Source organism: Apteryx mantelli, chromosome 3 (genome assembly GCF_036417845.1).
Source record: "Apteryx mantelli isolate bAptMan1 chromosome 3, bAptMan1.hap1, whole genome shotgun sequence".
In the NCBI taxonomy this organism is placed as follows: Eukaryota; Metazoa; Chordata; class Aves; order Apterygiformes; family Apterygidae; genus Apteryx; species Apteryx mantelli.
In genome coordinates this window covers 39,263,474-39,279,096 of record NC_089980.1, presented here as the reverse complement: position 1 = coordinate 39,279,096, position 15,623 = coordinate 39,263,474, and the positions used below count along the sequence as shown (strand labels likewise).

General features: G+C 35.4%; 1 protein-coding gene across 5 annotated transcripts in view; it reads left to right on the top strand.

Moving 5' to 3' along the window:
- SRBD1 (S1 RNA binding domain 1) overlaps positions 1-15,623 on the top strand; it is a 144,468-nt gene that overhangs the window by 94,225 nt on the left and 34,620 nt on the right. The window lies entirely within an intron of this gene.

Genomic DNA, 15,623 nt, shown 5'->3' with positions numbered 1-15,623 from the left:
TAGTTACTGTTTGCTGCGCAGCCATCATGTTGCATTTGTTGTTTTGGTTTCTTGAATTAACTGTATATTCATTTGACTCATAAGGAAAAATGCTGATATTATCATACTCAACTTTGATTCTAGTTTAGTTCATAGTACAGCAGCTGTTGATTTGATATCTGAAAATCTGAAATCAACAATAAATTCATACTCACTTTCAGAAGGAGACCATAAGTGTCATTTAAAATCCTGATAGTATTTTAAACCCATAAACTGTTTGTTAATGTGTACAGTTCTAGGGATGGATCCTATGCAACAAAAGAATTTGGTGTGTTTTGTACTGAAATGTATAAAATACTTCTCTCTTACCTGGCTTGAACAAGCAAACTATGGAATGCTGCAATAACTGGTTCATAGGTTCATTTAGCTGTGGATTTATTTTTACATAAATTGATTAGATGACGTGAGTAACTGATAAAAATCCTGTAATTTATGTTTAAGTTGTAGTGCAGTGTTAATGTACATGTTTGTTTATAATACTGGATCTGTGATCAAATTTTTCCTCTCTTACGTAAATTAAGGTGAATGTAAATTAATGTCACGGTTCCTCATAATAATCCTTTAACTTAAGGTTATTTGTCATTCATGAGATATCACTGAAATTTGTAGTTTCTTTTCACTAATAGAGACATAACATGGAAGACTTCTCTAATGTTTTGTAATTTGTTGCATTTTGGATTTTATCTGGCTAATAACACTTTTTTTTTTTCCAAACAGTTTTGAAAAAAACATCATTTTAGAAACCAAAATCATGTTTCACTAGACAGCGATTAATATCTGTGACCTTTATTTTTGGATCAGGAACATAAATATACACTTTTTTCTGTGTCAGTCATTGTCTAAGACTTCATCTTTGTTCTGCTTTCCATTACATACCATGAATTATATGAAATTAATTTAATCGCTACTCCAAACAGAAATTAAATGTGCCCTAATCCAGAGTTACGTTGTTTGCTTTTACAACTGTAAGTCATAAGTAATTAATTTTCCTTGGAAAATTAATTCACTTACCATTCCCAGTAGCATCATATGTTGACACAGGGTTATAGATAGTTTAATATTTTTTGTTCAGCATGTTGGCCTCAACTTTGGAAGACCTTTAATCAAAACAAATTCAAATTTACTCAACTCTATATAGTTCAGGGTTATTTAAAGTGAATGTTGTCTTTATTGCTGTCAACCAGCTGCTGCTGATGATTCTAAAATTATATTCAATCTTCTAAAAACCTGAAGTCTGTGGACAGATGTGTGGTTTTTTTGGTTTTTGGTTTTTTGTTTTTTTTAATTCACTGTCTCAGTTCAGACATTGAATAACATAACCACTGGAATGCTATCAGTAGTAGAAAAAGTAGTAGCTCCTCAGAGATCATGATAACTGCATATTACAAGGCCTGTTTTCTATATGGTAATATACAGTGTTGGGTGACAAGGGAGGTTGCATTACAATGTGCAGACATTGAGGCAGAGTACAGACACTGGTGGGAGCCTCCTGCGCAGGGCTCCTTGTCCTTCAGGAATGGCACTGTGAGCCAATCTAGGCCCAAAGTCTTCAGGAATGAAAGGGGCAAATTCTAAGTTTAATTGTATAAGTTTACCAGAAGGCCTTTTCTTTTTCTTTTCTTTTCCCCCTTTTTTCTTTTTTTCTTTTCTTTTTTTTTTTATTTGTACAGCTCCATAAAACACGGTGTTTATTACTTTGGTTTATTTTTATTTATTTAAGTCTCCTGGGTGAAATGCCATTGACGGCAGTGCTGCAGTTCAAACAAGCACAGCTTGTTTTATGTATGTCCCTTTGTGGATTGGTGGCTGCATTTTTCCTGAATGCAGGGGGTTAGTATCAATTGCATTCAGTTTACAATTTGGGGAGTGGGAAGTAGAAATTGATATTTTATTCCAGTGTAAAGGTACTGCTACATCAAGAATAAAAATATTATTGCTTTAGCAATCAAAGGAAGAAAATGATCTATAAGCACATTGATAATATACAGTAGAATGGCAGACTACTATAAAATAGAATAGGAGATGGAAGACGGAAGAAAATATTTTAATTCATATGCTTTTTTCTTTTCTTCTCACCAAAACCAGTTTTATCAAGGCTAATATTCAATTTTGCAAGCAGTACAGAATGTACAGAAAAGAATGCTGTTAATGGAATTAGGTCCTACTACTAGCCCAAGTAAAGATAAATTCATCCATACAAAGCAAAAGTGTGTATATAAATATTATCACACATCTATTACACATATAAAGGGTATGCAACATCAGTGAATGTATTGACAGAGCTCTCCATTGATTTCTGTATCGGTCATTTTTAAACTCAATTATATTGAGTTTCCTAATTCTATATACGATATTTAAAGCAAATGTGTTGATCTGTTAATTTAACAGGTCTTAGTACGTATTGCCTACCATTTTATTATTATTGTTTAATTAGTTTCAGAAGGCTACACTATGATATTTAGAGATAGATATTTTCTCTGCAGGAGATTTTATATCTCGTGAACTAAATTTGGCCGTTTACTTCTTGTTGACAGTACCGTGTGTTACTCAAGTTATGTCCTACCTGCTGCACTGGGCTGCTCATCTTTGTGTTTGCTACCTGGGCTGGCAGTTTTAAGAAAGTGCAACTCTCACTGAGCCTACATAAGTTGTTCCTTTCTTCATTTTCATACACGCTGTGCTAAGGTGTACCTCTCATCCCAGCAAAATGAGAAGCAAGAACCAGCTCTACCCTTTTCTTGTCCTTTTCGCAGGAGCTTGTGCTGATTATGCAGAGAAACATTCTCAGTATACCCTGCGCCAGTGTATCAGTATTCTCATTACAGTTATGCTTCTATGTTACTGTTATCTGTGTGGTGTACATAAAAATTGTGTTGTGTATAAAATATCTTGGGAGCCAAACAAAAGCCGTTGCTGTTCTTACAAATTTCTTGGCAATTTGTTGAGTTTGTGTTTATTTTGGGAATATTTCCATCCATTTTATGATGACAGTGATTGTCTAAATTTGCAAGAAAAATGAGGTTAAAATAATTATTGTTAAAAAAAAAATCTGCAGAAACTATTTCTTCAGGCAAAATTTATATTTTGAGCTTGAGTGTAGTTCTGGATTAGATAATGCAGAGTTGGCACTAATTCTGAAATAAACATTGAGCTATGAGGTACAATAGGAAAAAGCCCAAGAAGCATGAACAAATGCATACAGTGTATCTTAATGTAAGTGCCTCGCTCTTCGGAGGCCACCAAGAAGTCTACAGTGATTGACGTGCATTCTGGTGAGGTTTTTTTTTTCTGCAGCAGTGTTGAAGTCAGTCAAAGTGTATAGACAAAGCTGAGTGAATACCAGTTTCCCCAGTACAGGGGCTATTTTTTCAGGAAGTCTAACTCAAACCAGATGTTTTGCTTAGACCTAGAGTTTGTTGCTGCCAAGCATCTCATCAGAGGTCAGAGTTCTGGGCTCAGGGCCCTGCTAGAATTCTTTCACAAATTGCTATTCAGTGAGGTTTTAATCCTAATGGAAAGAATAATGTGCTTGTAAAATCTGCAGTTATTACAAACACAGTATACATATTGTGGACTTCAAATGACTACATATTTCATTCCCATAAACAGGGAATGCAGATGAATGCAGTGTGTAATAGTTTTAGACATTCAAACTTGAACCAAGTATATACTTTATACTACTGTTAACCATTTGCATTCTTAACACTCCTGCAAAGTGAATGGTAATCTTGACTAACAATTGGCAGCTCCAAACAAAACAAAACAAAAAAACCTCCAGCATGTTTTGACTTGTAAGCTGTTTCCTGAAGTAAATAGAAAATCCTTATGCTTTTGAGAATGCTTAAAAAATACTCTGCTTGCTAAGGCAGTAATTTTGGCACAGTTTGTTTCTTTCCTTCTTTCCTTTTTTCTGTCTCAGCTTTTAAATAGCTTGGTAGCAACCTTTTATGGCCAAGTTAATCTTGCTTCAACTATTTATTCATACAGCTGATTATTCATCCCCAAAATCTCACAGTAGGAAGTATATACTCCACCTTACTTGAAAACAAATGCTGGTGATACAGATTGATAAGAGCAAGAGCTAGCAATGAAATTCCCGCTATTTTTGTTGTATTTTTGGAAGCATGTCGCATCTTTACTGATAAGCTCCTGCTGTGACTCTACTGAAGTGAAGTCTGAGCATAAGAGAAAATTCTCAAGTGACTTTGGTAGCATGTTTCAGCCTGCAGCTATAGAAATGCAGATTGATACAATATGAACATTAAGGGTTTGGGTATCAGAAACTAATGTTTGCTGTGGAAAACAGTTCTAGAATGTAAAATCAGGTGATGCAAACAATATCTCAGTACAGTGAAGTTAGTGAGGAATTGTTTGAATTTTATGCTGTGTAGCATCTTCTTTTTCAATGAAAACTGAAGAGTCATGTTTGTGTTATTTTCAAACTTTTATTACTCTTCAAACTTTGATTTCCTATAAATATTAATCAGTTATATTTTATATAACTGTGCCACTTTATCTCACTCTACTTTGTGAATTTTAAGTAACTTCATAAACGTATTTCCACTTTGGTGAAAGGTGTAACTTCAGAAAAAGGTGGTGTTACTTAAAGGCTGACTGTTATCCCGTTCATGTGGTAATCATAATCAGTGATAATCACACTGGGAAGGAGGTAAGTATGTATATGGCAGTATATCTACAATAATATTGTAAACTTTGAGACATGCTGAGGTGATCGTCTACCATGCGTTTTTTTTATTTCTTATTATTTTACCAAGAAAACACTTGACTGTAGCATAAACCTTGCTGTTGGAGTACAATTGTTAACTATCTGGGGAAAAAAGCCTTTTTAAAGCCAGTATAGCTATTCAGCAGAGCTGCCTATTAGATGTGTTGTCAAGGCATTGAGGGTAGAGATTTTTGAATAAAGTGAGCACTATGTCAGTCTGATTGTTGAATATAATTTTTCTTCATGTTGGTATTTGGACAGAAAATTCATTTTCAGAGGCTGGCAGTATTCATTTTTCACAGAATAGGAAAAATAAAGTTTTGTTCCTGCTATACTCTTTAGAAAGAAGAATGTGGCCAAAGTGTTAGTGCTCAGCTTCTTTTCCATTATGGTGTACATTTGTATAACTAATATTTCCCCCTTGGTTTATTGAGTAAACATCACTTCCATTTGGGTGTGCAGAACGGAATTAGAAAACTCAGGTTCTTTCAGTGTATAGATTATCAGTTCTAACTTCATTCTGTCAGGATCTGAGGATCGATTAACTAAGTGTTTCTTTTGCTTAATAAACAAATGTAAAGACATACTGCTTTTGTTGCAAGTTGATCTTGGTGCAAGCTGCTGCCTCAAGGTGAGAAAGAGAATACTAAACATGGATCAGAATTCATTCGTACAACCTAATAATTCAGATGCAATAAAAATAAGCGGAGTCAAACTACAATCCTACAAGAGAAGCTTTTTCATATTAATGAATTTCCATTTGCCAATAATTCTGTCATTTGTAACTTGAATCATTCATCACCCCTGCAAATGGTTCTTTCAAGACATTATTTGCAATTTTGTCTTGTGTTTTTGTCCTTGATGTTGTGAAAATGACCGTCTACTGTTACAGGAATGAAAAGAGATCTCATTCAAACATCTTTTGTGTTTCCACTTTCAGTGAAAAATGTTTTTCAAACCTGCAGCTGGTTATTTCTGCAGGAGTTCCCACTTATATTCAGGTTTGATTGACATTTTGAAATGGCAGCTTTTCATGAAAAGCTGTTAACTTGTAGAATTTGGTTATGGTACTAAGACAGACTGACTTTGTTCTACTGTTGGGGCCTGTCCAACCTAAACAGAGCCCTGCATCTGAATTTAATAGTGCTACTCAGCATAGAGTTTTTTGGTTTTTTTTTTTTTTTAAACACTGGTGCTTCTGATGTGTTTTTAAACATGACCTGATAGGTACTCATCCTGAGATCTTTTCTGTGAGTAATTGCTTTAATTGGAATTCTCTCTTTCTCTTTCTCCCCCTTTCTGAACTAGCAGGTTGTGCTTCCATTATTTGTGTGAGTTTTGGAGTGTATTTTTATTTTACATGATGAAAATAAATGGAAAATGTTTTTTAGAATGAATATGCAAGTACACCAGTCTGTCTGTCTTGAGATCAGAAATGACTACCTGCGGTTTTTATTACTTCTTATTTTTGAAGTATTGGCGGTGAGAGCAAGCTTGTGCCATTAACAAATCTTCTGAACAATAATTACTGATTTAATTTCCAGTTGAAAACTGAGAAAACCGTGAATAATATGTAATCATTCTCCCCTCATTTTTTCCAAGTTGGTCTTTAATATTATGCCAGGTTGTTGAAAGCAGAAAAGAGAGACATTATGCAAAAACAGCTCCCCTCTGCATTTATTGCCAAGCTTCAAAATATGGATATATAAATACCCATATACATTAGCTGAGAGAAGGAAGAGTATTTTTAACTTTCACACAGAAGACTGTATTTATATAAGGGAACTGAAAAAAATTGGAGATCCAAGCATCCCAGCATCCATCACTGATGTATAGTGTTGTTTTACTTAAGTGTGAGAGGTGAAACACTGCAAATATTTGGTTTTATAGTAATATCAACATTCTTTTTCCACAGTTTAACTGTACAGTCCTGTAGTATTATTTTGTATGAGTTGTATGAGGGGGCATTTGAATCCTGTTTTATAAGGAGGTGAGTAATTATGTGTGTCATTGATTACAAATAATTGTAAATTGTTGAGCTGCTGATATTAAAAAAAAAAATCATTTTTGCATTCAGTAGTTAGAAATTCTGAATCAACTCTTCTCTTAGCTGACTAATTTCTTTCATGAAGCCTTCTTTACAGACTTGCAGCTACCCATGGTGATACACAAATTAATATGCCCATCCAACCCTGTGTTACTGGATGTGGTTGCTCTTTAAGGAATTTCTCATGTTTTTCCTTTTGGAGCTCTGTGTGTTGTCTTATCTTCCTCGCCGAAGAGGTCTTTATTAGATGCTGAATTGAGCCTCTCAGCTGCAGCCAGATATTTTAGTGCTAAGAGCACTCCCAGGTGGAACAAGGAGGAGAGTCTTAGAATAAACAATAAAATGAGATGAAAACAATTGTCCTCAATACCTAAAGCAGAATACAAATGTATAGACCCTCATAGTTCATCTAAATATTTATACCTCAATTCTCAGGTTTATTATTCATGCACTAGCCTGATCTTTATAAGCTTTACAATTCTAAAAGTAAAAATGAAGATGTGGATACTGCTGTGAATTAGGTATTGTTATGTCCTATGGTTTGTTTAGGATGCTGAGACAATAATCTAAAATGTCGTGTTTCTGCTCTCTCTTCTTGAGTCATTTACAATATGGCGCTGTTGCAGCCTTGCTTTTTGTTAATATTGAGTCATGTGCATTCTTGCTGTGAAATAAAATGTGATTTGCTTCATCCTTTTCTTTAAAATCATCTGGACTAAATGATAGTGAATGTTTTCTCAAATTTATCTGTTCTGTAGTTTCTAAAAGTTAAAATTAAATTTTAAGTACTAGTTAGAAGTTATAAATTTTATGTTGATGAACCAATGCTTACAGTTTTATCCTATAATTTTGAATGAGCTTGTGCTTGTGAGCTTTTAATGTAAAAGCGAACATATTCCACTTGCCACCCAGACTTTATCGTTAAAAACTAATGCACGCTACCTCCAAGCAAAGGAAGCATGGGTACAAGCTTTTCAGTATACCCTGAAGGTCACTGTGAAATATTAGACCAATTGAATTAACTGGCAAACTGCCCACTGATTTTTAAATGGAGCCAAGATTTTGCCCTTTAACTCTATCAAGCCCTAAGGGCAAGCAGATTTCATTGTTAAACAGACCAAACATGGCAGTGTTTCAAAGGAAAGTTGAGCTGTTGTGAAGTTTGACCCAAACTATGCAAAATGCCAGAGGGCAGTACGGGCACCTCGAGTTGCACTTGGAAGTACAAGGAGAACAGGTATATGGCTACTGTCATGTTGGATACCATGGAAGATGGCTACCATTTTGAAATTCTGTTTTCCATGTTATTTTCTATAGAAAAACTTTTTTTTAAGTTTTATTGATTGCAAATGAACATTTTGTTTAAAATATGTAGAAGAATATGGAGAGCAGGCAAAACTGGCCACTGTGCTGCTGCTTCCTGCTGCTCCAGTGCAGAGTAAAACAGGTTGGCATTTTCTGATGATTATCAGAGCAACAGCACTAAACATTCAAAGTTGAGACTGCATTTTTTTTTATTACGTTTCATCATAAATTCTGGGGCTCCTTCTATAGTGTTCTGTGTGAACTTTTCAATAATTTATATGGTCTTGTCAAATGGAATTTTTTTTTAAAGAATGATCTGTTAAGACAGAATGTTTATCAATAATTTAAGGACAGAAACATTAGAATGATTTGCAATTGCAGTTACAGAAATCTTAGTGTATAAGAATGAGCTTTAAGGAAAAACATTCATTTTAACCACATAAACATACATTTAGGGTCTTCAAACTCACTTGTTTTACAAGATGAAGTGTTATGCTTATTTGTAGTGGTGTATGTATTGTATATTATTATTACAGAGCAAAATGAAAATTCTTTGAGCCTGGACTTACTTCCCTGCGCAGAAGCATTAAAGCAGCCTTGTAACATTTTTGTCTCTAATTCGGTATTTGAAATAATCATATTTTAATTCAGTTTGGCTTCATCTATACAAGATGCGTATAGAAATGGCACTGTGAATCAAGATTCTCATAGCTCTGTGCTCCCTTAAGGTTAGTATAAACTTAGGAGGTCACGAAACCTTCAAGCAGATGGATTAGTAATCTGGAGCATTCTTTAAGTATTAAAACTCTTCCTGTCTGTTTAGGGGTTCTTCTCTTTATTCCTATTGTGTAGTTGTCCTTTATTTTAATTTGGATGTTGGATGCAATTATATATGAATGAACTGGAAGGGGAGAGGTTACAGAAATGTTATTTTCATTGTGTCTTCCTAAATTTTTGTTTCTTCAGTGGAAGAGGTTTATATCAGCGACAGGTCCCATTTTATTCTAAAAGAAAGTGAAATGCTACTTTTAAATATGGTTATTCTAAAGTAGGGTTCTTGAACAAACTATTTTTGAATGGACAAGACTGGGAGCATGTTAGGACATGCTGGCAGGCCCTGGCTTGAAGTTTTACAGTATAAATACTGCCCATCATTTTTTGCTCTGTAGTTTGCCTTATATTTCTGCAAGTTTGTAAATGGGATTTTTAAGTACTTTTCTTTCATTCCTCTTCTCCCTCCCGCATGTTGTGTACAAGTATAGGTATGGGGAATAATTTCTGAAGTTGTAGCTCAGTTCCATCATTCCTTACAGCTTTTGCCTCCTTGCATATGTTTTCGTGCACACACACCCACATACACACTTCCCCCCCAAGAGAAACGATTACATCTTCATAGCAGAGTGAGTAGTCCCATCAGATGCTCCTGCTCAGCTTTTTCCCTTCACCACCATTCCCATTTCAGCCACCTTAGACTAGGGATGCAGGAGATCGTTAGACTGGCATGTGTGTGTGAGTGCACTTTTGTTCACCCGCTCCTGGCAATCTAAACCAGCTGCTATAACTCTTCTTCTTCAGTGCTCATTGCTTTTTCTCTGTAGAGTTGATGGCTTTGGGCATGCGTGAGCCTGGTAGGTGGTTGCTAGATCCACCATCGTCTAACTGCCTTGCTGGCCCTTAGTTGAAGACGGCTGTTCTAAAATAGCTGAAGAACTTGGTCAGCCTGCTCTGGTGACTGTATTAACTTTTACTCTTTAGGTAACAGAATTTATTACACCAGAGCTTGTTCACCTGGCACCAAGGGTCATTTAAGTTTTTGAAATCTGTTTCTAAGAAGCCACAACACAACCTTCACTCAGTCCAGCAGTTGGGTGTCCAGAAACTTTCTCATTTTTTTTATAACCCTTTCTCTTTCCTTGAACTGGTAAGGTTCATGTTCAGCAGTAAGCTGTATGCATGTTGCCAGAAGCTTTTGTCAAACATGAGTTATCTCTATTAAATGATATATTAATCTGTTCATTCTCTCTCTTACGTGAGCGCGCTTTCTCCTGCATGCGCACGCTGTCTCCTTCTCTCTCTCTTTTGTAGCATTCAGTGAAAGGAGATATAGAGGATGTTAAGTGATTTTAAAAAAAAAAAAGGGGGGGGGTGGAGTGGAAAGAGCAGTTCATTGTGGTACAGTTACTCAGATATTTTTCTTCACAGTTTCCACTTGGGTTTTAAAATACTTGAGGTTGTCTGTTAATAAACAAATGGCATTTCAGGTGTTGCTATTAATAATGAGTGCCTTCCAGAGGTAAGAAATACTTGATGAAGAAAAAAAAAATTGTATGATGCTCTATTCTGAGTGACTTCTTAGTATACGTCTGGCTGTCATGAGTCTTTTTGGTAATCTGCATCACCATTTCCTATTCCAAATATTTGTTACCCTTCATGGAAGGGTACAATAATTGGAAAGTTCGGATTCAGAACAAACCTAGTTTTGATCTGGCTGCAGTCTAGCAGAGCAGAACAGATTGTATGGAAACCTTGTGACTGGATTGCTAACAGGTCTCAGCCTTCACATCCAGCTCTTGGTGATTCTTTCCTCTGCATCATCTGAGAACCATTCTGTCTTCCTGTATTTTGGATTGATATACTTAAAATGCAGGGAGAGGTAGTTCAGCCTGTGTATGTTGAAGTGCTTTATAGTGACAAGGTATCTACTACATTTTTTTAAGGGCATTTTTCATCCTCTACAAAATTGCTTATAAAGGTAAATGGTGGGTTGCAAAGAAATACTAGCTGTTTTATTTTTCTACACACATGCACACACATGCAAACTTGTAGCTATGTAGTAGCTGTTACTACTAGCTAGTAGTACTAGCCTAGCTATACAAATTAGGGTTGCCTGCTGTCTTCTGCCTCTGCAACTGCTTCTCTTTCCTGTGGTGTAGTAAAGCCATGTTGAATGAATATGTTTTGTGTGTGTGTGTGTGTGTGTGTGTATATATATTGTGATGAAATAATATGTTAGGGGTGTCTCAGGTAAAACTATTTTTGCCATGCCTTTTCCTTACTTATCTGTGTGCCATCATCTGGTTCTCAAACAGCTAGAAGTACTTCAGTTTGAGTAGCACTGTTGAAGAACACAGGGGTGTTCTGCTGAAAAGACTGGTAAGTGTGGGTAAGAAGGATAATGATGACAGAACTCGACCTGAAGTGTGTGCAAGATATTATGTCCATGCTCTTTATTTTCATAGCATTTCTTTTCTTATTTTCTAAACTATCCATATGTCAATATACTTTGGACCAGGTTCTCATACCTCTTACCCGGAGAAGGTTCAGTCCCTGTGGCTACTGAGTTCAGATCCCAGTTTTCAAACTGTTTTCTTCTATTGGAGCACAAGCTCTAGCTTTGGTAGGACCTTTCTGCACATGCAGATGTACTTATAGTGGCTTAAGCTTTTAGTTCTGTCTTTGCCTATTGGAATAATATGTGACCCCTCTCCATTTCTTCTGAGAGAAAGGGACTAGATCACATGGAAGCATTACATGGACTAGATTAGTGTGTATATTTGTATTAGTATTTGCTGGGGATTGGGAGAGACCAGAAACTAAAAGGGGTTGCCATATTGAATAACAAAAAAACTACTGCTCCTTTTCCCCCCCCTCCCCACAGTGTGGGCAAATCCTACAGTACTACCTTAGGTTTCAGGTGGAAAAAATAACAGTACAAATGACTTAAACTACAACTTAACACTTGAATATAGACAATACAAGAGACCAGCGATCTCATACAGGTATTTTGTAGTTTAAAACCTGCCTAATAGCATGTTTGAACTAAGATGTACTAAGATATCCGAACAATATTGCTCTGTAGACATCTGTTGAATTTTTCACATCTGGAATATTAAGTGCATTTGCTATCCTGAATGCTCATCATCTGATGATTTAGCAAAGTGGTAAATAAAACATGTTTCAATTAGCTTGCAGCTTGGGGAAAATGTTTGCCATTCATTGTTTCCTTGCAAATTAATAATTTTTTCATTGTGTCGGATAAAACCCAACTCTGAATTCAGGCTTTAAAGGAAGTTAGTCTTCATTTTAACCTCTCTCCTGGAGGAAGAGGAGAAGGCAGGTCCCTTATACAGCAGCACATGGATTTAAGATTACTAGCTAGAGGTTAGTATATTATAATTATGAAAAGTATTTTGAATTTTAGTTTATGTAGAAGATTATTGTAGATTTATTAGAAGAATGTGTGGCTGCATGATAGATGCACCTTTGTACCAAAGTGGAAAATATGGTAATCCTACATTTTTGGTGTGAACTGTATGTTGATATAGAGTAGAAAGGTGTATCCTTTAGATTAGCTTATAAAGCGTAAGGATGGTGATCCCATAATGAGTAGTTACCTTTATGCCTTGGAAAGGATGAAAGATCAAAGACAGTTTTGCAAATAATTTTTCAGCGTCTTCCTAGCATTTTGAAATAGCTAAAATAAGGGTCCTATATAGCCTGTGCTAGTATCAACAACTATCCTTGCTTAAATTCACACCAACTTGTCACTATTTAAGTGACTGCAATTAAGTTTTTCATTCAAAGAGAAGAGCTTTCTTTAAAAAAAATTGCTGAGCATGAAAGAGTTATCAGTATACCTATAACTTGAGCCATTTGAGTCTTGGTTGCCAGTCATCTTTTAGAAGCATAAATGCAGTAATAAAAAATCTGCTCCTCAGAAGTCCCATCATACTTTAATAAAAAAAAAACAAAAACAACTCTACTGATGTACAGGCAATTTTTTCTTGTACAAAGTTAGTATCTTAAGAATTTATTTAACTAAAACAATTTTGAAGCCATTGATCCTGTTTGGTCAAGCATGTAAGGTGGTCCAGCTTATGTTGCTAACAGTTAAGTAGCAGCAGGAGGGTTTGGGATCAGCTTTTGGAGACATTTATGTGTTCATGCTGCTCGGATTTAACTGCAGTGTGCTATTAAATAGTTTTCTTTCCCCACTTCTACTCCAGACCTTAAATCTAGTAGCGTAAGGGGGTTACATCTGAATCTTGCTACTTATCTAAAAACAACTTAGGAAAGAGTGCAGCTTAATTTTTATCACTGCGCTGAGCATATGAGCGCTTCCTTTGGAGCAGGATATAATGGATTCAGTTACAGCACTTTCTCTCCAACCATGCTAACAATGAAAATTACTTAATGAGATATGATTATTAATCTCTAAAATGAAGGATGTTATGTTTTAACTGTTACCTGTTGATGCATGGAGCCAAAAATATGAAAATGTTTGTAAGATGACCCTGGTCCATGCAATCAAACAGAGAACATAATGATCAGTGCTTGAACATAGTAAAATATCTGAGTACTAAAAAGTATGCTGTATGCTGCTAGGTAGTGTTGCTCAAATTGCAGAAAGGAAGTGAGGAATTGTAGTCTTTACTTTTTCTTTGACATCCCTTATGGTTTAGGGGAAATTACTAAGATCTTGTGCTTTTGTTTTGCCATCTCTAACACTGGGACAGTATTTGTCTATATCTCAGTAGCTTTGTGAAGTTTAAAGGTTCTCCAGTGTTTATGTGTGCGTGGAGGCTAGGTTATTGCTCTTCTGATTTCACAGTATTCTAGCAAAAACAGAACTATTGTAAAAATCTCTTCCCCAAAGTTCTTTCAGCTACAGGTTAAAGTAGTCTGAATACAAACACCAAAACCAAAAGTCACCGCTTAGTATCTCTGCATTACCATCTACTTATTTTCTGCCACTGAAAACTTGGGAGAAGTTATGAGTACTTTTAGAGTTTTATGAAAGGACTTCAGAATTTTTGAGAATGCACTACTCTAACATGCAGGTTTTCTAGACTCCTATGAGCAGGATTTGGAAATCAAAAAGTGTTAGCTAGAGATTGAGGTTCTGCAACTAATTTGCTCTTAATCAGTTGCAGGATGAGCAACAGAAAGAAGTATCCTTACCATGCGTATACAACTCTTGTATGCAGAAGCAATTTGTATGCCTGTTCAGGTTATCAAAAATTCTCCAAAAAACCCAAATATAAGACTTTTTAAGTTACCAATTGGTGGTAACTAAAAACAAACAATCAAAAAGACCCAACAAAATTTGAATGCTTTTGGATTTTATTTTCCTCCTCGAAACATTCAAATCAGTTTATAAGCCTCCTGACTGAAATGATCTCGTGGCCTAAAAATACTGCAGATGTACAGAGTCAATTCATCATTTTTCATTTCTAATGACAGTGAGACACAAAATCATAGAAATTTGTGTAACTCGGTCCTATGTCTTTGGTTATTTAAAAAAAAAAGTCATGTACAGGTTATTCAGGACTAGTAGTGTATTCTAATGATGTCTAATGCTAATTATATTTGTATTGTAACACTCAAATTTCCGTATTCAAATGGATAATAGAAGGGAAAATAAAACTGAAAAAAAGAGAAGCCTCTGTTAAACAGATCACCTAAAATGAATTCCTTATGCACATGTAGTTATTTATATGTGTAACAGTTTAGAAATGTTGAAACACTAAATTTGTGATTCAGCTAAAACCTCTCAATGTTTACATCCATTTAAAAATAAAAAGGATGATATATTATTGAATGTAGACTTTAAATCTCTATCAAAACCGTGTATTCTGTGGGGCATTAAACTTACTGAGAGCTTTGCTGTGCTAAAAAATTAGCAAGCTGAGATTTGATAAGCTTCCACATTGCCTTTGAACTCTGATCTCTTTCTGTTACAACATGATGCAAACCTGCTTTCAGAATTGCAGCTAATCCTGGTCTGCTGAAAGCATCATATCCTTGCCTGTGTGAATTGGAAAGCATGTGAAGAAGAGCCTTCTGCCTGGTGTAGAAATGTACCCAAAGACAGAGCTGTCTGAATGTATTGTAATTATAACACCTGTGTATAACTGTTTTTAATTTTTACCTGCACATCAAATGCCTTTGATTTTTGGGGGGGAAAAAAACAACATTCTTGGAATGTGGACTGACTTTTTTGTTTTGTCTTGATTTAAATAAGCTAAGCTAAGAATTTTAAGAGGAAGTTGTTCTGGGTTTGTGGCAGAAGAGCATGCCGGCCAGCACAGATCACCAATGCTGTTACTTTTGGAGTTGCTTTTTTTTCTTAACGTTCTTGATTGCCTATGTTTTCAAAGACTAGGATAAGAAATAGAGTGGTTTTCGGTCACTTTTCCTCTAAAAACTTTCATTGGAAAACAGAAAACAACATGTTAATGTCACTTTACCGTTACTTCTATTTTCTTCTATTTTCTTTTTATCTGTGTTTCTATGGAAGCTTTTTTCTTTAAAATAAAATTTGGGTGGATGGGACAAAAGTTGAATTTGAGAACGCTTTACCATCTCAAACCTAACATAGATGCAAAATATAAGTGATCAAGGACAAAGATTAAATTTTAGCATCAAATAATGCCAATGACCAGTCCGTACTTTCATAGCGGAGCTTTGTGTTTTGTCTTCCTTGAACTTTGTTTTTACAACCAT